At 45.1% G+C, this 24,875-nt stretch overlaps 1 protein-coding gene across 4 annotated transcripts in view; it reads left to right on the top strand.

The window, feature by feature from the left end:
* The window catches only part of CDH11 (cadherin 11), a 154,142-nt gene that overhangs the window by 47,941 nt on the left and 81,326 nt on the right, over nucleotides 1–24,875 (top strand). For 2 of the 4 annotated variants that reach the window (XM_005218747.5, XM_005218749.5), the window contains exon 2: nucleotides 16,560–16,687. The gene's annotated coding sequence lies outside the window, so the exon portion shown is untranslated. Of the gene's footprint in view, nucleotides 1–798; nucleotides 10,025–16,108; nucleotides 16,237–16,559; nucleotides 16,688–24,875 lie in introns of those variants that run through there. The other 2 variants (XM_059877024.1, NM_001081624.2) reach the window with 2 other exon arrangements.

The following is a 24,875-nucleotide window of genomic DNA, read 5'->3' as shown; positions in this document are numbered from 1 at the left end:
CTTAGGAAAGCCAACTTGGTCTTCAAACTTCTTCAGGAGAAACAATTAGAAAGGCAGAAAATGGCTGAAATAAATCCATCCACTCACGTTCAGTTCAAATGTGTTAGAAGTCGTCCTTGTAGGAGGCTATGGGGTTTGAGGGGATGTGGCTGCAGAAGTGACCTGGTGATGAGCTGACCTGGAAGAGAAGGTCGGGAGGCTAATTCTGTTTGCATTGTAATCCAGCGGGGTCATGGAGGGGATTGTCTTTAGGCCACTAAAAATAGACAGTCTAGTAGATCCAAGTAAGCTGCCATTTCTCCTTTCTTTTCGTCCTATCTTATTTTGGGAGCTCTCTCCCTTCTCGCCCTCCCGCCTCCCCTGTAACTCGGTGTTTGCTTTGGATAAGCCATGGGTGTCTGTGTGCTGGGGACGAGAGGGAGGCAGGAGATGTCAGGACCCCCACTCACCCTGCAGCTACCATACCATCCACATTTGCTTCCTCCTTTCCTTCTTCCCCCTCCCTCCCCGTTCCTTTCTGTCCCACCTTAACTTGGTCCTCAATACTAGTGTTTATGTCTGCAAAAAGACTGGCACATAGAACTACTCGACACGTTATTATTGAATAAGTGAAGGAATGAATGGTGAGAGCTGTAGAGAAGAAAGCCTTGTAGTGAGGGGATCGTGGGGCTAGGAAGACGTCTGCCTCCCTTGAATGCACACGCATTACTGTTGTGATACCCTCCTGTTTCCTCTTCCTGCGTGTACCCGTTGCGTCCTATGTAATATCTAACCTGTTCACATATATGTTCTCTCTGGCTGCCTAGTCATCTGTCTGTTGTATGCTCTAATGAGCATACAAATAGAAATAATTTTCTATTTTCCCCCTTGTGATTCTGTGAATTTCCTGCAGATTTTTGTGAATAAAACCTTACTCTCTTGTACACCCATAGCTGATTCATGTCAAGATATAGCAAAAACCACCACAATATTGTAAAGTAATTAGCCTCCAATTAAATAAATTAATTTTAAAAAAACCCTTACTCTCACCCCTGCTATGTATAAAATGGACAAAACAGAGCTCCCGTGGATTAAACAGAGAAGAGGAAGATGTGGGGATCCCAGAACCCCACCCACCCACGCTGCCCTCACCCACCACAGCCCCGTCAGTAGCCTCTGGGGAATCTGGGAATTTCCTAGTCTCTGCTAAACACAGTTAGAAGAATCGCTGGATTAGAGCACCACTGAGTTTCCAGTTGGCTCTTACATCCTGAGATTTGTAATGACCTTCAACCTTCAAGTCTGCGTCTCTGTGCTTAAAGTTTATAACAAATGCAGATAATTATACACTAGGTGCTACAGGAGATTTAAGGGATGCAGAGCTTCTGCTCTCTGTAAGTTCACAGGGATGGGGGTGGCAGGTAAATGTAATGGTTCCCTAAAACAACGAGGTACCCTAGGGCGTAAGGCCAGAATGGCTGATAAAGATTGTGAGCAGTCGATATTGCCCCGTGCCTGCATGCTAAGTCATTTCAGTTGTGTCTGAAATGTGACCTAATGGACTGTAGCCCACAAGGATTCTCTGTAGCCCATGGGATTCTCCAGGCAAGAATACTGGAGTGGATTGTCATGCCCTCCTGCAGGGAATCTTCCCAACCCAGGGATTGAACCCGTGTCTCTTATGTCTTCTGCATTGGGAGGCGGGTCCTTTACCACTAGCGCCACCTGAGAAGCCCTCGATATTGCCTCTCATTCCATCAAATACTGGTTGAGCATCACAGTTGATTTAAAAGGGTCCCAAGAAAAAGACGTGATCCATTCTGTTTCATTAACCATTTAAAATTTTTTATGTCACTCATCATTAATTGTTTGCTGTTTATTTTTTATGCTCGCTTCCTAACTCTGCCACTGGATATAAGCTCTGCAGAGATAGCAGCCCTGATGTTTGGACTATAGTGTCCTGAGCAGGATCTGACACATAGTAGATGCTCAAGAAGCAGTGGGGGTCGGGTTGAATGGTTGGTAGTGATGATGCCCTAAGGAGCTGGTGTGTATGTGTGTGTGTAGAGGTGGGAAAGGAAGGTGAATTATCACGAGGTCATCATTTTGTTAGGGCCTTGGAGGACAAAGAAAAGTTTAAAAAGATGAAAAGAGTTTAATGCATTCTATGCAAGACAAAAGTGGGATCGAAGGTCGAGAAGGGTGAGATCATATGGTAGGTGGGGCCAAAAACGATCAGTTCCTGGAAGGAGCTGCCCCTGGTGAGGCCGAAAGTTGGCTGAGCTCGCTCATGCAGGGCGTTCTGTGGGGTCAGAGTGGGGTAAGAATGAAAGTCAGATCGCCAGGGTTTGAAGCCCTGTAAGTTAGGGGCCGGGGTGCATTAACTCAGCCTCTCTGTGGTACATTTCTCCATTTTCTAATTCATGTGGTGATCCATGTAAGCACAGGCCCTCGAAGAAAGCCATCTTGCTTGCAACAGCCAGAAGAGGCCAACCCAAGGAGGACTTCTATTCTTTGAAACCAGGAGCGGCAGAAGCCGACTCACAGTGCAGAGTAGGACTGTACCAGCCTGTGCAGGATGGACGGGCCCTCACATCCTCCAGGGAGAGAGGTGCTGCCGGCATCCTCCCACAACCCCTTCCTTCCCTCACCTGCTAGAGACTCTGCGTGTCCTCCACACCCGCTCTGCTCTAAGCTGCCAAATAATTCCAGCTCCACTGTGTTTACTCTCAGGATGTTGCTCGTTGCCTGAGGCAGGGTCGTCCATGTGAGAACCAATGGGGTAAATAACTGTCTGGCCTCAGTGTCTGGAATGACTGTGATCTGAGGACGGGCTCTCCTTTCGTGGGCTCGTGGCCCTGCACCTGAACGTGGTTTCCGTCCCCATGTGTGGTGCAGCCTGGGCGAGTGTATGAGTTCTTAGCCAGAGCTCTGCCTGTGAACCTTCGTTCAAGTTATTCTATGCTGCCATTTCTCCTCTTCTCGCTTTTATCGTGTGAAGCAATACTACATGTTTTCTGTGCTGTAGGCCTCCTCGCAGGCAGCCTTAGGTCCCCTTTGGGATAAAACAGGGTGTACCTAAGATGTGTGACAGGAATTCTAAAGAGAGGCAGGGTGGATTCTGTGTCCAGTGAGTTTACAACCTAGTTTCTTCTCCAGGAAGACCTATGTTCCTGGAGATTTCTGGACTCTAGCTCTCGCCTCCACCACCAGGTAGGGACTGAGGTTTGTCTCTTCCTTGTCATTCTGTCTCTACTCTTGCAAGGGAGCCATGGTCATTCCTTGCAGTCCCCTCATGCACAGGATCTGAGGGGTCACTCTGGTCACTCTGAGGCTCCTGCAGAGAAACCATGGGATGCTGGGGGCAGGGTCTTCGTGGGCCCTGCGCCTTACCACCTCCTACTTGGGGCCTCGGTCTCTCCTTCTAGGGCCCCCCACCACCAATTTCAGTCAGTCATTCATGCTGGTCTTCACAAATCTGGTGTGAATATCTGGTCTTCACCCTCATTGCTATTTACTTCATATTTTCTTTTGGCTCATTCTGCTTTTCTTCAATATTTTTGAAGAAAATTATATCATTTATCATCAATGGCAAACTAGTACCTCATCATGAATAGAAAGTGTTAAATGCTCAGTCCTGTCCCACTCTTTGGGATCCCATAGACTATAGCCCACCAGGCTCCTCTTGTCCATAGGATTTTCCAGGCGAAAGTACTGCAGTGGGTTGCTCTGCCCTTCTACAGGGGACCTTTCTGACCCAGTGATTAAACCTGGGTTCCCTGCATTGCAGATTCTTTACTATCTGAGCCACAAGGGAAGCCGCCATCCTAAATAGAAATGCTGAGTGCTGCTGAGTGCTAGGTCGCTTCATTCATGTCCAGTTCTTTGCGACCCTATGGACTGTAGCCCGCCAGGCTCCTCTGTCCATGGGATTCTCCAGGCAGTATTCTGGAGTGGGTTGCCATGCCCTCCTCCAGGGGATCTTCCCAACCCAGGGATTGAACCCATGTCTCTTGTCTCCTGCATTGGCAGCCAGGTTCTTTACCATGATCACCACCTAGGAAGCCCTCCTAAATAGAAGGTAGCCTTCAACTAAATAAAATAAAAAGGAAACAATATAGTCAGTCTACTCTGAACCTGAGACTACCTTCTCAGTTAAAAGAGATATTTGTTCAGGGATCACCGCAAGTAGAGACATTACTTTTGCTGAGATCAGGACAGAAAGATAATTGAAAAGGTACTTCTCCACTTCCTGATTCATTGTCATTTAATGGCAATAATAATAACAGTAATTTGTTGGGCCCCTATTGTGTCAGGCATTGCACTAATTGTTCATCTTTACATAGAGTCGGTGTAACAGAAATGTGATAGATTTTTGATCATGATGATGTGGACTAACATTTAGTGAACAATTAATTTGTCCCAGAAAATAATAGTGTACTTTGCATGTATTAACTCATTTGCCCTCACCACCAGAGGTTCCGAAGGGTGTTGAGATGCCTGTTTTACAGATAAGGAAACAACCCTTAGTCATGGAGCTGGTGAGGAGTCAAGTCCCAAATGCCAACAGGCAGGGCCGCTATTTCCTACCCCAGCAGGGGCTGCGCTTCTTTCCAGGGTCTGTCTAATCCACAGCATGGCCTCCCTACCCTCTTGCTGCTTGCTGGGTGACACACCTACTTGGTCTGGTTCCTGGCTGTCCCTGAGGTAACCAGACCATCTTGTCAGGGGCTGTGAAATCTGGCTGTGTTTACATGTCTCCCCGAGAGCTAAAGGAAGACTTTGTTTGCCCTCATGGTCTCCTGCATATGCAGTGTCCTCTTAAAGATGGCTTCATCCTGGTATCAGGTTTGCCCCATGAAATCAAAGACTCAGAGTGACTATCAGGGAGGGAAAGAGCCTAGAGATCTTCTAGCTCAGTATTTTCCCAACTGTGGTCAGAACTCTGTTGGAAGGAGCTGGGCTGCTGTTAGCTGGGGAACTGATTGCTTCAACTGCAGAATTTTGTAGACTCAGAACAAGAAAGAACCTTACTGACCATCAAATCCAGTCCAGTGCCCCGGGTCAAAATGTATAAGTTGCTGGATATGGAATGTGGTTTAAATATTTTAAGAAGTAAGAAATCAGCATGTTCATAGTGTGTGTGTGTGTGTAACTCACACACTTACAGTATCAGATAACTGAAGATATCAAAGCCTGGAAAGCATACAGAAACCCTGTTTCAAAATTCAGCCTGATTTTCTCGGCTGAAACCTTAAGATAGCGATTTAGCAAGTGAACATTACGGTGGAAGGGGCTTCCCAGGTGGCGATAGTGATAAAGAACTAGCCTGCCCATGCAGGAGACACAAGAGATGTGGGTTTGATCCCTGAGTTGGAAAGATCCCCTGGGGGAGGGCATGGCCATCTACTCCAGTATTCTTGCTTGCAGAATCCAGTGGACAGAGGAGGCTGACAGATTATGTTCCATAGAATCACAAAGACTCAGACACAACGGAAGTGACTTAGCACGCACCCAGCACAGTGGAAGACCTCACAGAGCCTCTGATTTGAGTACAGAAAGGCCATTTGCCTGTCACTTCCACATTAATGATCTAAGCTCAGTCTAATAAGATGACCCAACTCTACACAACTGTGATCAATGCCATTTTATCTTCAGTTTCAGTTCTTATCATTGAAGTTGGTAAAAGTAGCCTTCACTTGTTATTTGAAGAATTTCTTTTTAAAGATGAAAAGAAAGAAATGGACGATGGTGTGTGTGTGTGTGTGTGTGTGTGTGTATGTGTGTGTACTTCTGCCTGGGAGGGAAGTCCAGGGGGAACAGCCTAGAAAATGCTTCTTATGAGGATATTAGATTCTTGATATTGGCATGCCATTCTTTAAGAATCTCAAAATTGATGCACACAGTGGAGAATATTATTCTACCAATAAAGTGCAGCAAAGTATAGCTGAAACCTTTTAATGGCCCACTTCCCCTGCCGACCCTGAATGAATCCAGCATACTTAGTGAGGTGTGATAAGGATGCAGAGTGCCCACTAGACTAGCCTGCTGTCTCATATAGTCTCTCTGTGGCCAAATTCATATTTATTCCTAAAGAAAAACTGCAAGTCACCACCGACAGTGGGCCTTCTTTGCACCTGTGCACAGGTGGGACTTTGGTGTTAGGGACTTACTTCTTTATTTATTTTTGATCATTTGTTCAGAAATCACTTGGGAGCATTAGTTTATGCCTCTGTCCACCTGATTTACAATAAAGAAGAAAACATTCATGATTCCTGACCTTGTGGAGCTTGTCGACACTTTGAATTTGTACAGCTTGTATCTTCAGAGTAAGTGTCTAAGAAGAGATGAATAACAAAATGGCATTTTCTTTTTCTTAATTTTACATTGCAGAAGGACACTCCTATTTACTTTTGAGAAGCCTTGGGCTCAAGAGAGAACCCTCTCCTACTACATCATATATCAGCCATATTGCTATGGCCAGTGCAGTTTGCTCTTCTTCCTAAGAGAAGTCTGAGACTGTGACTGTTTCTGCTGCTGCTGCTGCTAAGTTGCTTCAGTTGCATCCGACTCTGTGCGACCCCATAGACGGCAGCCCACCAGGCTCCTCCGTCCCTGGGATTCTCCAGGCAAGAACACTGGAGTGGGTTGCCATTGCCTTCTCCAATGCAGGAAAGTGAGAAGTGCACGTAGCAAAAACTCTCAGAGAGTGTGTATGGCCATGTATGTGCGTGTGTGTAAAGACCAAGACATTTGCAAATAAGTGGCTTTCTTGGCTGTATGGAGGCTGCTCAGATTTGATGAAACTACTGTTTCAGGCCTCGGGTCATGGTCAGAGGTCTTTGCTGTTCATCATTTCATTTGGGGGGTGGTGCTTCATCAATGTCTGTTCTCTCTCTCTCTCTCTGGATACTTCAGTAGCCTAGTAAGGTGATGTAGTAGTCCTTGATCTTTTTATTTTTTATTTTTTCAATCACTTCATTATTTCCCTAAATCAGTGCCCTAATTTATGTCTGAAGAAAATAGTTGAATGTTGTGGTTGGATGGATTGCCATAGGTTCAAACTGCTTGTGTCCCAATCATGGCTTTGTTGTTTAGTGACTTTTTGAATAAGGGGCAACTTTATTCAGCCTTTCTGTGCCTCGATTCCTGGTTATGAAATAAAATAGCACCTGACATATAGGACGGTTATGGGATTAAATTCTACATGATAGCCCAGGGCCTGGCACTTTGTGAGCTCTCAGTAACTGTTAGAAATCGTCTTAGCTGTTTGGATTACGGTGTGTCTGGGTGCTCCCCAGCTCCAGGGGGTGCGGGAGAGCTGAAAGAGCTAGCATCACGTGTACGTGACTGTAACCATACCCTCGAGTCCTCGGAGATGATTAAGTGCTTCACTTGGCTTCGAAAGTATTTGGGAAGTATTGATCACACTTTTTCAAACTCAGTACTTGTACAAACACATGGATTTACTGTCAGTCACTAAGGAAGTACCTATTGGTTACCCAGTGTTGTTAATAGCCAATTGCGTACAAAATGATAGTCCATTTTACTGATCTTAACTATTTTAGAAAACAAACTGAACAGCTCCACATAGCTGTTATCAAGGCTCAGTAATTTGGGCCAAGGGAGTGTCTTATTATTGTCCTTAAAAGATTATGAATTTTACCATCAGGTAGGTAAGAAAGCAATAGGTTTTCAGTGGTCTAAAATTTAAAAACTAAACACTTTTATGGTGGTTCTCTATTTCACCTCTACATTTTCTGCATTTCTTCCATAGGCCAAGCCCTTTAGAGGGTTAGCAGGCTGACCCAGGACAGACAGAAAATGAGTGTAAGACTTGATTTCTGTCTTCTAGGATCTCAAAGCTTTCTTGGATGCAATGTTGGAAGAGGCAGACAGCCATAATAACAAAGAACTCTACCCGTGGGAGAAATCAAGACGTAATAGGGTATACCAAGGGAATCTGCACGCCCAAGTCTGCAACAGGGAGCAGGGAAAGTTCCACCACAGTTATACCAGCAATGAATGGGAGGGGAATTCAGCTGAGGGAACAGTATGTGCGGGGAGGAATGGAGGTACATAGCCTGCTGGGAATAGCAGGCCCTACCTGGGCAGGAGGTAAAGCTGGGACAGACCAGGGAGAATTGTGTCAGCTGTGTTGCGCAGTGTGGATGTTTCTTCACCTGGTAGGGAACTGTTTACAGTTTAAATATTCTCAGAATCATTACGTAAAGATTGCTCTTCAGGCTTCCCTAGTGGTTCAGTGGTTCAGAATCCACCTGCCAATGCAGGGGACACGGGTTCCATCCCTGGTCTGGGATGATCCCCACGCCTTAAGGCAAGTAAACTCGTGCACCACAACTCCTAAGGCCGTGCTTAGAGCCTGGGAACCACAGTTAATGAAGCACACTCGCCCTAGAGCCTGCACTGCGCAAGAGAAGCTACCACAAGGAGAAGCCTATGAACCACAGCTAGAGAGCAGCTGCTGCTTGCCACAACTAGAGAAAGCCCTCCAAGCAGCAATGAAGACCCAGTGCAACCAAAAATAAAATACTAAGATTGCTGTCCAAGGAGGTTTCTGTTTTGTCATGTGCATTACTGTCAAATGTTGGATGTTTGTTCATTCACGACAAGGAGACAAGCTAAATAAACTTCAGAAGAAGGAGCAGATATTGTTCTGAGACAGGTGTGATCACGTGTGCCCGGCTTGCTTTGTTTACCCCAGCAATGCTTTCTACAACTTTTCCAGTTGATCTGATGGACATCCCCAAGATTCTCCTGAGGCTGCTGCTGCCGCTGCTAAGTTGCTTCAGTCGTGTCCGACTCTGTGCAACCCCATAGAGGGCAGCCCACCAGGCTCCCCCGTCTCTGGGATTCTCCAGGCAAAAACACTGGAGTGGGTTGCCATTTCCTTCTCCAATGCATGAAAGTGAAAAGTGAAAGTGAAGTCGCTCAGTCGTGTCTGACTCCTAAGGACCTCATGGACTGTAGACCACCAGGCTCCTCTGTCTATGGGATTTTCCAGGCAAGAGTACTGAAGCTAGATTATATTTATTTTTATTTGCTTTCCATCTCCTCTTCACCATGGCCCCCCAAAACTTAAAAATAAACTTGCTGCTATTTTAGGGCAAAATATATATGTATATATTCTCTTGGAGAAAGGCTTTTCATTTTCTTTCTAAGTGCTCCCAGGTTCTATAACAATAGACTCATGTATGTATGTGACTTTTATAGTGGATGTGTTTAGCTTTTCCTCTTTCTCTGACATTGTATTCCTTTTTTATTCAGTAGAGAAGTCATGGCGAAGTGGGAAGGCAGATCCTTGGGAGCATGGGAAGTGTGGATTTGAATTCTTATTCTACTGCTAATTAGCTTTGTTATCTTGGGCAAGTTATTTAACTTCTCTGAGGTTTGATTCCTTTCTCTTTTAGGAGGTAGGAACAGAATAAAACAAGCCCCGACCAGTGCTGTCGGGAAGATTAATTAAAGGAAAAATGCATGTAGAGGCACCAAGGCTATATATATTGGGGCTATGTAGTAGGTACAAGTAAAACTGGAGCATCCTCTATTGCACTTGTTAATATGGTAAAGGGTAGAAAGAGAAACTCCATCATTTGGGCAAGAAATAGGGATAAAATGTAGAGTAGGAGGAGGTTTGCTCATATGCTAGGAGACTGTTTGTTTATTCATTTCCCAAAGATATTACAAAGGCTGTGAATATTTATTTAGTTCTGCTCCCAATAGCCCTTCTAATAGGGAATTATTTGGGTACAACGAAAGACATTTGTAAATGCGGCTGATAAGACTGACACTGGACAAGGAGTGTTTTGTTGGACACAAGAATTCTATTGTCCCTGGCTTCAGTTGTCAAGTGCCCGGGGAACCCAGAATTTATGGTGACAGCACAATGGGCCTTTCAGGGCCCAGCGAAAGAGCTGTGAGATCCTGCTCCCCGGCTTTTCAGGGCTTCTAATCTTTTTATCGGGCCCGGACAATGCCGGATTCAGCTGCTGCCTGCGCCTCCTGACTGTCCATTGGCCGTCAGGTATTGTGCGGTAATTACCATGGTGACAATGGGCCCTCTCTACGCCAGTCCATCGGTGGTTTGGAAAACGGCAAAGGTTGTCACTTTGTATTAGGGGCCTCTAAAGGCATGGCTTACTTAGAAAAACTACCAAAGAGAAATCAAGATAATCGTGTTAAGAGTTTGATTTAAAGGGCCACTGTGTCAAATCCATTTGGAGCCCAGGAACTCTATGGATGTTTCCTTGTAATTACAGCCAGACGTTGGGCATCATCCCACACAAGCAGCAAGTAGCCGGCCATGGCGAGTTTGCAGGGAGCCCTGAGCTGTGGGCAGCTGGCAGCCTTTAACGTCATATGGAACAGAGATCTCAGCTGAGCCTTTGAACTCTGAGGGGTCCCTGAACTTCTCTGAGAATTCAGTTCCTCATATGAAAAGGAATGGGGTGGAAAATGCTTATGGATGAATAGTAATTATATATTCCATGAGTATGTATTAATGTATGCAAATATAGTCCCATACAGATGTGACAGTTGGACCATAAAGAAGGCTGAGTGCCGAAGAAGTGATGTGTGTGAATTATGGTGCTGGAGAAGACTCTTTAGAGTCCCTTGGACAGCAAGGAGATCAAACCAGTCAATCCTAAAGGAAATCAAGGCTGAATATTCATTGGAAGGACTGATGCTTAAGCCAAAGCTCCAAGACATTGGCCACCTGATTCGAAGAACAGACACAGTGGGGAAAAACCCTGATGCTGGCAAAGTTTGAGGGCAGGAGGAGAAGGGGGCAACAAAGAATGAGATGGTTGGATGGCATCACCAACTCAAAGGACATAAGTTTGGGCATACTCCAGGAGAGAGTGAAGGACAGGGAAGGCTGGTGTGCTACAGTCCGTGGGGTTGCAAAGAATCAGATATAATTTAGCAACTGAACAACGACAACAAATATATGAAAGTTATCCACCTACCATAGAGCTCTGTAAATAGCAAATATACAATGGAAGGTAAAGCGATTTAATCATACACAATTGAAAAAGCATAACCTACGTGTTTTTGTAATTGCAGCTACTAATTATCAACTGTCTATTCTAAGTGAGGTATTTATTCTCACTATTCTTTACGATAATCAATAATCCCACAAAAATTATTGATATCCCCATTTTATAGTGAAGAAAGTGAGGCTCAAAGAGTTCTTGCCAAAGTCAAATTAGCTTGGAAGAGGCAAAGCCTGTATTTTAAGTCCTGTCCCCTCACATTTAATAACTTACTTCTTCCCTCATTTTTTAAAAAAATCATAATCTGCAAACCTGTCTATCTTACAAAATATGCTTCATCATGTGGCTTTGGAACTTGGGTGATAAAAGGAAAGAAAAACACCCAGTGCTGAGTATTGTTTTGGTTTATTCATCCCTTCCACAATGTCAGGAACATGTGACCCCTGTACAAGGAAATAGCCCCCACCTACAGACACCCAGTCTCAACTTCCTCTGCCCCTTCTCCTGCCTGAAGAGCAAGAACACACAGCAGCATCAGCAGCACAGCCTGGTATTCCTAGACCACCAGGAAAGGATATGGCCTTTGCTTGAATTCTTTGCCTAATAAAAGTTTCAAAAAGCTGATATTTTATTTATTCAATAATAATGTATTTAATCATAGTTCGTATTACTCAGTTCCCTACCAAAATATCTCAGATTGACTGTTGTGTTGTTAGACCAAAAAGTAGAAATGAACGATCACTTTTCAAAGGAACAGGCATGATTTACCCTGGCAAGTAGGTCTTGTCATGGATTCTTAAAGCTGGCGGGAACGGAGTGGATTTTTTTTAGCGATTTGATCTGTTGCTTCATTGCACTATACGTTTGGATGTTTACCACTCAGCCTGTTTCTTCACCTGTAAAATGGAGCTGTCACTCTATCCGTTGGCAACCCTCCCCCACTCAGTGGCAGTTCTTCCCCTTTTATACCCACCACTGCTGTGGCATACTTACACACAGTAAGTGACTTGAGGATCCTGAAGCAGGCGCTGATGGAGTACGTGGGGTGGAGACTCTTTTAATCTAACTCACGTATGCTTTCAGCGCTTACCCTCCCCCACAGCACTATATGTTGTTGGTGGTGGTGGGGTGCTGTTGACAATGATCCAGGAACACACCTGGCCTGGCTGAGCCCACATTCTAGAAGAAGACCCACACATGGAGAGCTAGGAGCTGGGCATTTGATCTGGAGCAGAAACCTTAAGAGAGGGATGGCAGTTTGACTCAGGAGTCAGAGGGGAGGATGTGGCCCTGTGTGTACCAAGCCTTCCATATGGTCAGAGTGCAGCGAAGGAAATCTGCCTCCACCGCCGAGTTTCCTCCTCGATTTTGATACCCGTGCCAAGTATGTTCTCCATCCCAGTTTACACCCTTGGCTTCATGGATTTCTTTTTCCTGTTTCTCAATCTCTCTGAACTAGTAGATGGTGTGGAGAGTCTGATTCTAAGAGGCTCAGTGTGGGTGGCCAAGCACGGCAATGGGAGGGGCTGGTAGAGGGCAGGGCAGTAGGTGAAGAGGGCCCATGATGGTACACAGGACTTGGGGGACCAAAGGACGGTGCCCTGAGAGTAGGTAGGAGTGGGTGCTGCAGCGCCGGGTTGTATTTCCCTGTCACAGAAGGGAATACATGATTCCAGGTCTTGGAGAGTCATGAGATGTGGGGGACAGGCAGGGAAATGAACATTCCAACCCAGAACACCAACAGTGCAAAAAGAGAACGTCTCTAGTACACTGCCCAGCCCTCTAGTACACTGCCCGGCTCTCTAGTACACTGCCCAGCCCTCTCAGACCCAGTCAACTCTTCTTTTCCCCCCATCATCTCTGAAAAAGTACAAAAACAACTTAGATTTTTTTCTGTTTATTTTTTTTCCTCTAAGAAACACAGTGTAATTATATGCAACATTGTCCATAGAACCTAAATCCTCTCTTTCTCAAAAGTTTGCAGTAATCAGAATTCATAGACAACTTACCCATTTATTTTTGCTTTCCTTCCAAAGCTCTTAATGATCAGTGCAGGCTTTGGGTGAGAGGAGTTTTATATGAGATATTTTACAGGGAAGAGCCCCTGGAGAAGGAAATGGCAACCCAATCCAGTATTCTTGCCTGCAGAATCTCATGGACAGAGGAGCCTGGGTGGCTACAGTCCATGCGGTCACAAAGAGTCGGACACGACTGAGCGACTGACACTAACTAGAGAATGCAAGGCAAAGTGGGCGTTCAATTCATTTTTATAGATAACAACTAAAGTTTTGAAAACACACTGGCCACGGATATAGACGTGTCATGAACTGATTGGAGACAGCAGGAGAAAAACACAGGAAACACAGGCTCTGAAGTCAGTGCTGCTGGATTCTGATCCCACTGTGGGTGTTATGGGCTAGATGCCCAGGGCAAAAGTTTGATCTTTTTAGGGGTTGGGGTGAGATGAACCCTGATGGGTTCATGCTACCCAGTGTGGTTATACGCATTTAAAGAGAATATATTGGTAAGGACAGCACCAAATGCCTGTTCCATCCTGTTCATGGTGTTCTATTTATCCATTTCTGGGTAACATACCATCCCCAAATTTAGTGTCTTTTAACAACTGTCTATCCTTACCTCTTACAACTGAGTGAACTCATCTGGGCAGTTGTTGCTTGGGGTCTCATGGTGTAAAGTCAGATGGCTGGAGTCACGTGAAGGTCCAGGTGGGTTTGATGTCTAAGATGGCATCTTCACTCACCACTTGACTCTTCAGCTTAGATGCCCACAGCAGCTGGGGATGGCTGGGCACTTCTCTCGCTATCTGTGCACCTTCTCCACATGGCTAGCTGGAGCTTCCTCTCAGCATGGGGATCTAGAGCATTCAGACTCCAGACATGGCAGCTGACTTCTCTTAGAGCAACCTTTCTAAGAACACAAGACAGGTTACCAGGTTTTTAGAACTCAGCTTCTGAAATCATATATTAATAGTATCTCTTTTGCTATGTTTCATTGGCTCAGTTCAGTTCAGTCATGTCCTACTCTTTGTAACCCCATGGACTGCAGCATGCCAGGCCTCTCTGGCCATCACCAACTCCCAGAGCTTACTCAAACTCGTGTCCATTGAGTTAGTGATGCCATCCAACCATCTCATCCTCTGTCCAACCCCTTCTCCTCCTGCCTTCAATCTTTCCCAGCATCAGGGTCTTTTCAAATGAGTCAGTTCTTCCCATCAGGTGGCCAGAGTATTGGAGTTTCAGCTTCAGCATCATCCCTCCAATGAATATTCAGGACTGACTTCCTTTAGGATGGACTGGTTGGAACTACTTGCTGTCCAAGGGACTCTCAAGAATCTTCTCCAACACCACAGCTCAAAAGCATCAGTTCTTTGGTGCTCAGCTTTCTTTATAGTCCAACTCTCACATCCATACATGACTACTGGAAAAATCATAGCTTTGACTAGATGGACCTTTGTTGGCAAAGTAATGTCTCTGCTTTTTACTATGCTGTCTAGGTTGGTCATAACTTTTCTTCCAGGGAGCAAGTGTCTTTTAATTTCATGGCTGCAGTCACCATCTGCAGTGATTTTGGAGACCAAAAAAATAAAATCTGTCACTGTTTCCCCATCTATTTCCCATGAAGTGATGGGACCAGATGCCGTGATCTTAGTTTTCTGAATGTTGAGTTTTAAGCCAACTTTTTCACTCTCCTCTTTCACTTTCATCAAGAGACTCTTTAGTTCTTCACTTTCTGCCCTAAGTGTGGTGTCATCTGCATATCTGAGGTTATTGATATTTCATTGGTTACCCCAGGGCAATTTGGAGTCACATGGAAGGGGATCACAGAAGGGTATGGTTCTCTGGGCATGTGGTTCATCCAGGGAGGGCTGTTGGAGAGTGGCTGTGACATGGTTGCGAGCTGGGTCCTTCCTCTGGGGTTATGAACAGGTCCTTCCCCTGTGGCTTTTTCTCCATGACTCCAGGTACATCTGGGAATGACCCCAGCCCTGCTCCATTGTTGACATCGTGGAAATAGCACACATGGTAGGAGCCAAAGGAGATACAGGTTCTATCCCTGGGTTGGGAACATGCCCTGGAGGAGGGCATGGCAACCCACTCTAGTATTCTTGCCTGGACAAGCCCTTGAACAGAAGAACCTGGCGGGCTACAGTCCATGGGGTTGCAGAGTCTGATGGACTGAGCACGCATGCACAGGACAGTTCTGCTGTTCTTGCTACAGTCACCAAATTAAGGTGCTGTGAACAGATTTCAGTAGATGTACAGTCCATCCTCAGCCCTGTGCAGATGGGTTTTCCCATGTTGCTGTTGTCCCTGTTGTTTTGGAAAAGGCATTGTATGTGAAGAGTTGATAGGTAGAGCCAAGATGAAACAAGGAAAAGTGGGTCTGGGAGAATGAAGGATAATAGAGTCAAAGTGGGCGTCCCTGGTGGCTCAGATGGTAAAGAAACCACCTGCAATGCAGGAGAGCCTGGATTCGATCCCTGGGTCGGGAAGATACCCCGGAGAAGGGCATGGTAACCTACTCCAGTATTCTTGCCTGGAGAATCCCCATGGGAAGAGGAGCCTGGCGGTCTGCAGTTTATGGGGTTGCAAAAAAGTCAGACACGACACAAAGTCAAAGTAAGAAGCTGTTTAAGCCCTTAGTGCAGCCCGGGTTGATCCTCGAAAGTAGATGTTCTAGAGAGGAAGGACATTCAAGAACTCCTTTCTGCTGTCGTGTTTGGGAAGTTATGCCAGCGGCACCTTCCTTGGTTCAGTGCCTTGGTTTTTTGAAGACGGCAGCTGTTCAGACACTCCATATTCCTCTCTTCATTCATTCAGCAAATATACATTGAACAGCTGCTCTGGGCTAGGAAAAGTGGTAGACACTTCAGGAGATATGAAGATGAATCAGACCAGCATCCAGGCAGAACACAGCCCCCACACACAGAAACTTCAGAATGTGATGTGGAGCAGGAGGGGGAACACAGAGGAATGTAGTCCTGATAAAGAATCGCAGCTCTGTCAGCCCAGTGCTCTGCTCTGCCAGCGTGGGGATGACATCTCCTGTCACGACTGCCACCGCTGTCACTCTTTGCCCTTGAGTCTGTCACTCCACCAGGATTTGACAGCACCAGGATGGTGCTTCTCTCTTTAGAAGGGAGGAAACTAGCTTTGGAGGCCAGTAAAATGTGGATTCTATCAGCCACTGAGTCTACGATTTCCTATCTCCCCCACAGGTTTGTCGTTTGTGCTAGAGCAAATACGTGTGAAGTATGTAGAATAGTTCATGACGTTGGATACATGACTGCTTTTATCTTTGTTATCAAAGAACCGAATGCATAACATTCATCAAACCATCCTGTGGTACCTCATGACAAGTTTTTCCCACTTTGCACAACATTGTGGTCATTTATTTACATCTCTCACTGTATACATGGACCCTTATTGTCAAAGAGAAAAGCGTGTCCTGTGCAACTGTGTACCCCCAGCGTTTAGGAGAGTATCATTCTGTTGATTCATGTCACCTCCAGGTTACTAATGATCCTTTCACTTTTTGCAGAAATCGCTGTGTATTCGGCTCAGAGGTCTCCTGACGATCCTTCCGGTTGCCATTTGTTGAATGACCAATCAGATGGGTGGAGTTTTGTGTTACAGAAACTGGCAGCAAGTATCCAATGGGTGAAGAAGGTAAGATGGACCAGCGTTACTGAGTGTATCATTACTTTATTTGCGGGGACAGAAATGATGGTTTCCAGGACCATCCCGCAAATGTGCCTGCCCTCACAGATCCCAAGTAGAATTTGACAGGGAAGTTATCCTGGGCCTTGAGGAATGTGATTATTCCTGTTATTATTGGGTTATCTTTAGGGGGCACCTATTATGTGCCTGTACGAAGATGATAATAGTTTTTTGTTTTGGGTGTTTTTCTTTTTGGACCATAGAAGGTTGATAGGAGATAGAAGGAACTAAAGGGATTATATAATTCCATAGCAAAAACTTGGCTGGAGAGACTAACACGACTACCATGTTGTTCTTTATCCCCTTTTCTTCTTTTGAAAAGAATTCTTTAAATGTGTACAAGGTGGCTTATATCCCTCAAGGAAAAGAGATTGCTAGGAGGCTGAATCTTTTAGCTCTCAAAAGACAGAGCACTAGATCCTAAGCTGGGAGACTGACTTGAGCTCCAAACCTGGCTCTATCATTCACTGTCTGTGTGCCCCTGGGTTAACAAACTCTTCTCTGGGCCACAAAGGTGGTTGGGTCCAGAGTAACTAATGGTCCATAAGTTTTAGGATTCTATGAATACATTTACCTCCTTTATCGGGTCACTAGGAACTGAAGCTATTTTTATAGGATGTTGAAATATTCCGATGAAACTTTAAGAATTAATTCTAGCAGCATGACTTGCCACACGGTCCCATCGTAGAACTCACCCTTGCGTGTGTCAGTGGCTCATCTCGCTGTGAGTGTCCACCAAGTGACCTAGATGCAGAGGCCAAATGCAAGTCATGACCTCTCCCCCTAAGCCTTTGCCTTGTCCTGTGTGCCACATTTCAGTGCCAGCATCAAAACTCACTGAATCTGAAACATGATGCATCCTATATACCTCCTAGCCTCTTATCTCCAGGAGTAATTGATTCCGATTGGTTTGCTCTCTGATTATCTCTGAAACACTTTATTCTGTCTACCCACATTGCCTCCATCAAATGCAAGCCAGAATCCCTTTCTCCAAGATTTTGCTGCAGTTGCCACCTCACAGATCTTTATGCTTCCAGGGTTACTTTTCGCTCTGTCAACTCCAGCACGATCCGTCTTTCATACATATCCTGAACAGTGTCCCTAAATCCAGATAGTATGTTACTTTGCTACTAATCCTTTCCCTTTGAGGCATCTGAATTCCTTTTCAAGCTTTCAGGACCCTCTAGTAATGGGCCCACTGTTGTGCTGTTTAGACCCCCACTCAGCTGTTGTCTCTGCACACCTAGCCTTCACTGTACTCATCCACTCTAGGTCTACTGTAAGGCACAACCTTTATTTCACAGAGCCCAGTGAGCTCCCTTTCCTCACAAGCTAGCTTTTACTCATTTTATAACTTCACTTGGACCTCACTACCTGTAAGGATTTCTTTCTAATTGCTGAAGACTGAGCTATGGGTGTCTCCTGGGCTTTAGTCATCAAGATTATACCATTTACTATGATTCCCACTGTTTAGGTGTCTGTCTTCCTAGCTAGACCTGGAGGTTCTTGAGGATTGGCTTTATTTTGGGACCACCGGGTTCCTGGTTGTAAGCACTATTCCGGCCCCAAGTAGGTTCTCAATAAATATTTACTAAACATATGAATAGAGACTTTAAGATAAGAAAGGGAGCCTGATGTTACCACACAGAGAAAAGTCACAGCACTGGCAGCTAACAGGTATTGAGTGCTTATGCTATGTCAGGAACATAAGGTCTTTAAAGGTATCACTTCCCTTAATCTTTGCAAAAACCTACTGTGATAGGCACTATTAATATCCAAAGATTCTATAAATGAGAAAACTGAATTTTAGAAAAGATAAGTTGCCTGTAGCCATATTGCCGTACTTTTTTTATCTTTGGAAGTTTGACTTTAGCCAGAGCTTTTATCTTTGAGCACTCCTCTCTTTTGTTTTCCCCGTGAGTGAATCTGGTCCATTATGGACAAAAGACATGTCCTTTATGGCAGGCTGAAGACTTTTTCGGCAGTCCACACCAACTATTTTTACTTAGATGGTCAGCCCCTGTGACTGGGACATGTAAATATTTGGTGATTTTCCAGATGTTTTTCACTCATGTTTTAATGTGGGTTTGTTTGGGGACAAAATTTCAATTTGGAGAGCCCTACCCCATCTCCTTCTCTCATGTTCTGGTCGACATTTGTCATGGGAATAAACCACTAAATGAAAACACTCGTAGTGGAAGCAGGGCCATACTTCCCTGCAAATGTATCAATATGATTTGGAAATTATATAGTTGGCTCCTCTCACATTAGCATATTGTGCTCTGAAGCCTGGCTCAGCAGAGGAAACGCATCCCTCCTGTGGAAAATGCCTGTGAATGACGATCATCTCATTTCTGTGAAGCCAAATAGGTGTCTTCATTTCAGCAGCCCTTCGAATTTTTCAATAGGACATGCGACTGACATTTTCTATTTTTCTCAATAATATTGACAATTAGAATGAGGTAGCAGTGAAACAGAGTCAGAAGTTAAATAGAAAGTACTTCAATTTAATTTCTCGTCTAGGAAATTATTTAGGTTTTTTCCTTCCACTTTGAAATTAAGAACAGCCTGTTTCGAAGAGTTCTGCATCGCTTTTATTCCAAGGACAGGAAGGTAAACTATTCTGATGTTTGCAGCACCCTTAAAAAAACACAGCATAGTACAGATGGAACAGTCCTTAACAGTCCTTTGATCTTTCAGAACAATCTTCTTGTTTTAGACAGAGGATTTTTTTTTTTTTTTTGCCTAGAGAGAGGAAAGGGTTTATTCATGATCACACTATAAGGTTTTGGAAGAACAAAATGAAACTAACCTACAACTTTGGCTTAAGACCCAGATTCTTGATCCTCAATCCATTCATGATGCCAGCATTTCTTAAACAGGTGCTTATGATGTACTGGGACACAGGCAGGGATAAAGTAGCTTTCACTTTCTTCAAGGAGCTTACAGTCAAGGAGCTCCGTATAAAGTACCCAGAATCCTGATAGGAAGAGAAAAGAGGGATATGGGGGTTGTGTAGAGAGAGAGAGAAACACGTTTCACAAATGGTGGTGAAGTGGTTTGGACTTACAGGAGCAGCTCTCCAGCTGACTTCTAGGGAAGTCCACTTGAACTTCTGTTCTTGGGACATCTGACTGACTCAGGCATCTTCCCGGAGCAGGGGAGGGGTGACCTAAGCCGCTACAGGACAGAGCTTCCCGGCCGCGCTACCTCACTGAGCTTTTAGTAGGGCAGTGGGGCACAGATCGAAAGTCTTAAAGTGAAAAATATTTGCTCTTAGACTCATGAAAAGTGTACACACACTGAGACCCTCCCGACTGATTACTCAGCAGGGGCTGCTCCTCACAGGTCACTGATTCTCTTTCATGCGCATAAAAATCAATCCTGAAAAGCTTCCTGGGGCCTGGGCAACTCACCTGTGCTGGAGCATCCTCCAGGCTCTGCCCTGTCCCTGACAGTTTGAAATGTTGGCAGCCTGCCTCCTAACCCCCTCTGCCTGCTGGGTCTGTCTGTGAAGGCATTTCCTATTTTGGGATGTAGGCCACTGTGGAGAAAGAGGCCAAGTTTCTGTCTGTAGCCGGTGCCATGAGAATCATAAACAGACAGTCAGTTCACTTGCTGACTCCTTTGCAGATCTTCAGTGTGTACCGTGTGACTGTCACTAATGTGATCGACCAAGAGCTAGGAAGCTCCCGTGTGCCAGGCAGTGGAAATGTCCTACCTTTGCCAGAATCAGTACTGAAAGGACAAACTTCAACCGAAGTTGTGGTTCTCTGATCTTGCTTTATTTTAGGACGGATGAACACAATGCAGAGACCCTCCTGATTTAATGAGATGCCCGTATGCAAACACTGGGCTACATGATTTACGTTCATTGTCTTGTGTGACATCACCAGTGCTTTGGTATGTGCCGTCATCCTGCTTCTTTTATGATGAGGATGCTGAGGTTTGGAGAGGTTAATGAGCTTGTCGAGGGCCATACAGTGAACTCTGTAGAGTCGGGGCCTCCACGCCGTAGTGCCCCCAGTGTGTCTCTTCTGATTCTTTGGTATCATGCTTTCTGATCTTAACCAAGTTGGAGGGTGGGGTTATATTACAGTTCTTTTGGTGGTCATGTCCTAAATCTCCATGTGGGCCAAGTGCTTCTGGCTAATACAGCAGTGTGCTGCTGAATGTGTGTACTGCGTGAGAGATAACCCATGGGGAGAGGAAAAAAGAATCCCAAGTGTGTTCATTCATAAATCATCTCTTGGAAAGCATTCCTGTTTTAGGCCGTGGACTAAATGCAGCCACAACAAATGAACCCGATGCACATGTATCTACACAACAGTTGTATCAAAGCCATGTCTTTAAAGAGCACCCCTTCTTCTGATGGAGACAGGCCAGCAGACAATAACCATGGTGTAGAGTTTTTTGGAGGTAGCTCCATGGGTTTGTAGGAGCACAGAGGGATGGAATCTGATAGAGGAAATCAGCAAAGGCTTCAGGGAAGAGGTGACTTGTGGGTTGAGATATGAAGCATAAGTCAGAATTTACCAGGAGACAATCATGAAGGATTTTTTAAACAAAGAGAACAGCGCAGAGGTTCTTGAGCCAAAATTTTCCTGACTAGGTAGTTTGTTTATATATAGCGAAAGTGGAAGTCGCTCAGTCGTGTCCAACTCTTTGCAACCCCATGAGCTATACAGTCCATGGAATTCCAGGCCAAAATACTGGAGTGGGTAGCTTATCCCTTCTCCAGCAGGTGTCCTGACCCAGGAATCAAACCCAGGGGTTTCCTGCATTGCAGGTGGACTCTTTACCAACTGAGCAACTGAGCTACCAGGGAAGCCCAACTATATATATATATATACATATATATATATATATATATATATATATATATATATATATATACATGCCAATATATATACACTCAAAGATACATATAAAGATATATATATATATATATAATTATAAATATAAATAGACAAGACAGTTACAAAGTCTACAGAAAATTAAGTATCCTTCAATCCTATTTCTAGTCCCTCCCTCCTTTTGTGGAGGCAACTTCTAGGTTCAGTTTTCTAATGTGACCATTCAGAGTTTCCAAGCAGTCATGAAGCTACAGCCACACACACCCATGTACTTGTTTCCTGCGCATTTGGATACACTGGCGGCATCCAGCTGTAAGCACTAGAATGTACACTGTTCCGCACTTTATATTTTAATAAAAAAGAGAACTTTAAATAGTCCCCCTTGTTTTTGTTGCTTGTTCTCTGATTTTAAACTTTCTTGAAGTTTTAAAACATTTCAAACCTACAGAAAAGCTGCAAAAATATTGATAGTACAATTAATTCCTATAAACCTTTCATCTAGAGTCATTGATTTTTTAAAGAAATCATATTACTCACGTTCCACGCAACAACTGTATGAATTTAATGCCTGACCGAGATACAGCTTGACATCAGTTACCCAGATACTTTGGTGAGCTTCCTATTTCCCCCCAGCACTTATTTAGTAAGATGACCAAGATGTACTTGAAACCAAGAACACATTCCTGTCTGTGTCATTTTCCCTGATATTCCAGAAACAGCAAATGCACCCTCAGGATGGAGACAGCAGGAAGGGCCCTTCTTTCGGCCATGGACTGCCCCTCTGATGCTCATCTTTGGGAAAGGATCAGTTCCCATCTCACTGAGCACTGGAGTCTCGGCCAGGTGATTGCACTCTCTGCACACTTGCCTTCAGGACCCAGGGGTCCAGGGTGGGAGCAGACAGTCCTGTTGAAATCTAATCACTTCATTTCCGACAACCACTCATTTAGATAGTGTGCCTTTTCTTTTTTGCTTGTTGGAGTCAACACGGCATCTCAAAGGCTGGTGTAGGATTCCCTCCTTTTAAAGATCAAAGTGCTTGAGCTGCTCAGGTTTATCTGTGCATTTCCTCTGTGCATTTCATGGCAAGAAATAGTTTGTACTCCATGTGAGAGGGACTTTGAATACTGTGACAGACGGTAAGTAATCCAAGAAGACGGAATAATATATGGTTTTGCAGTCAAGTGCTCTGGGCCCAGGGGGATTGTTTTCAGGGGTTCATTCATTCACTCGTCAAATAGTTCTTGAAAGACACCGTGACATTCTTTCATGCTTTGTGCCAAGACCTAGGCATGCTCTGTGCAGGCTGGATGCTCATTGTCTATAGGGTGATAGATGAATGTGGCCTGAAGAAAACAGGTGGACCTGAGAGGGGTGGGGTGAAATCTCCAGGGAATGACTTCCTGGCCATTCAGTAACTGATTCATTCATACATCAGATGCATTTACTGACTGCTTGTTGTCGCTCAGTTGCTCAGTCATATCCGACTCTTTTGTGACCCCATGGACTATAGCCCGCCAGGCTCCTCTGTCCATGGGATTTTCCAGGCAAGAATACTGGAGTGGGTAGCCATTTCCTCCTTCAGGAGATCTTCCTGACCCAGGGATTGAACCTGCGTCTCCTGCATTGGCGGGTGGATTCTTTACCACTGAGCCATCTGGGAAGCCCTGTGCTAAATCCATATGTGCATCTGTGACTCACTGCACTTCCTGTTCTCATGGAATCATGTGCCAGTGATGGGGCTCCCCGACCCTCTTCTAAGTCTACCTGTTTCCTTCAGTTGGGTCCATTAGGAAGGTTCAGCTGCTCCCAGAATGTTTCAGGACAAAAATCAGGCCACTGCCTGACAGCCCTCCCAGCTCCACATGCTTTCTAAGCCAGAGACTCATCGTTTCCTCTGGAGGCTACTAACCCAAATTACCCTGCGCCCTGTGGGGGGACTCAGAGCTCAAGGCAGTTTGAGAGAGCGGAGAAGGAAGGGTAACAGGACAAAATCTGCCACCAACTAATTGTGTCTGCTGAGGATCTAGAAGGCTGCAGCTGGACACCTGGCAGGCACCTCTGTGTGCAAGCTTCAGAAAAACCGTGGAGGGGCCAGTGAGTTCATCTTCTCAGGAGGCTCTGAATTTTAGTCTCTAAACACCACTGGAAATGATGTTAGGTTGTCATAGCAACCATTTTTGTTGAAAGAAAACGGATGTTTAAAAGTTTGGCCACACACTTGCAAGGACTGGTGAGAAGGAACCTCTCTAAAGGAATGTCTAGCAAGTTTCCTTACGGATCACATTTCTGTCCATAACTGATGCTATTTTGGACCTCTCGACACTCCCAATCTCTCTTCAGAATTTCCGCTTGAGAAATGGACTCAGGAGAATTGTTATTCATTGCCCCTAAACCATTTACATCATGCTTTGGGCAAAGAAAAGGCCTTGGATGCTTGCATGGCCACACTCCTGTCCAGGGCTTGTGCTGGGCCCCACAGTGGCAGGGAGCAGCCTGTGCTCACATGGGAAGGGCCAGGGTAACTGTGACTGGGTTCATGGGAGCACATCCGGCTCCCTGATCTCTTCCCCAGTCCTTTTCTGCCGAGCTTCAGAAGGATGGGTTTTTCTAAAGCCTAAATTGTATTGAGTTCCTTTCAGTGAAAAGCCCCAAGCTTCAGAAGTTTGTGGCCCTTAGCAGGATAAACTGCAGGGTCCTCTGCCTGGCTCCTAAGGCAGGATCCAGCCCCCACCCCCTCCCATCTCCTGAAACCTCATTCCCTCCTCCCAGTTAACTCTCCATCCGTACCATGTTACTGTGAGTCCCGCATATCATGATGCTTGACCCTCCATGCTCTTGGGCTGGTTCTCCTTCTCAGGCTCCATTTGTCTGAAGAGGTTGAGAAGGACCCTATCTTCCAGCTGGGGTTCTGGACTGGAGTCCTTGGTTCCTTAGGGATCTTGATATGTCTTCATGGGCCTGGGGCATCTTTGCCTTTATGAACTCTTTTTTTTCTATTAAAAGAAAAAATTAAATACTGTATTTATGACTGCTTCGGTATGAAGATGAATATAATCTTCACCCTCAAAGATCAGTTTTTCTTCCGACTTGAAAAGAAACTGAAACGTTCCTTGAGCCCCTAGAAATATTGTGGACTCCAGGCACTCTGTCTAATGGAGGAGCCTTGGGGCCTTGGCCCTTTCTCTTCCCTCAGTCTCAGTCTCTTCATACCCCTGATTCTTCATTGTTTAGGGTCTTTCCTGACATCACCACCTGTAAAGCCATACCCACTGCTTTGT

Source organism: Bos taurus, chromosome 18, assembly GCF_002263795.3.
Source record: "Bos taurus isolate L1 Dominette 01449 registration number 42190680 breed Hereford chromosome 18, ARS-UCD2.0, whole genome shotgun sequence".
NCBI lineage: Eukaryota > Metazoa > Chordata > Mammalia > Artiodactyla > Bovidae > Bos > Bos taurus.
The sequence above is the reverse complement of the archived record's forward strand: the minus strand, read 5'-3'. Positions and strand labels throughout refer to the sequence as shown.